The following is a 626-nucleotide window of genomic DNA, read 5'->3' on the forward strand; positions in this document are numbered from 1 at the left end:
TTCCTGATATCCCCACATTTCAGATGTCTTCAGGAGTAGGAGGGATGCTCCTCCCATTCTAGCTTCCTAGAAATGGATGAAAGCTTAAAGATTTCTACATGCAGCATTATTGCTCCCCCTTCTCCCCCCCCCCAGCAGAATTATTTCTCAATTGGAATTTTTCATCTCTCTCTTTGCGAAAATCTTTTTCAGTTCCTTGCCACTAGAGGCAATCTCATACAGATATTGAGGTGGCCAGCGCTGCTTGTGCTTTGCAACCACAGTCCAGTGGAGTTTGTTTAATAGCTCAACCATCTCACTTAAAAGAAAGAAATGATACAGTAAAACCAGATAAAAAACACATCTACTGTGTTTCACTAGAAAATGAGAAGATATTTATTTCTGAGTAAGAAGGAAAGATGATAGCAACTTTAAGATTTAAATTGATCCAAGTATATGATGCTAAAGATCCTAAATGGTTTCAAATTGTGGAAGATTATCTTGTAATTTGTATATATTGCTTCTGTAGGCTGCTGAGGAAGCTAATTGCGATACATCCTGTGGTTAAGTTATCATCTTTCTCAATGACTGAAGATAATAATTTTATCTTTAGGTGAGTTTAATGCTATCCGCCTGTTACGTTCATT

Source organism: Calidris pugnax, unplaced genomic scaffold (genome assembly GCF_001431845.1).
Source record: "Calidris pugnax isolate Ruff unplaced genomic scaffold, ASM143184v1 scaffold8, whole genome shotgun sequence".
Classification (NCBI taxonomy): Eukaryota; Metazoa; Chordata; class Aves; order Charadriiformes; family Scolopacidae; genus Calidris; species Calidris pugnax.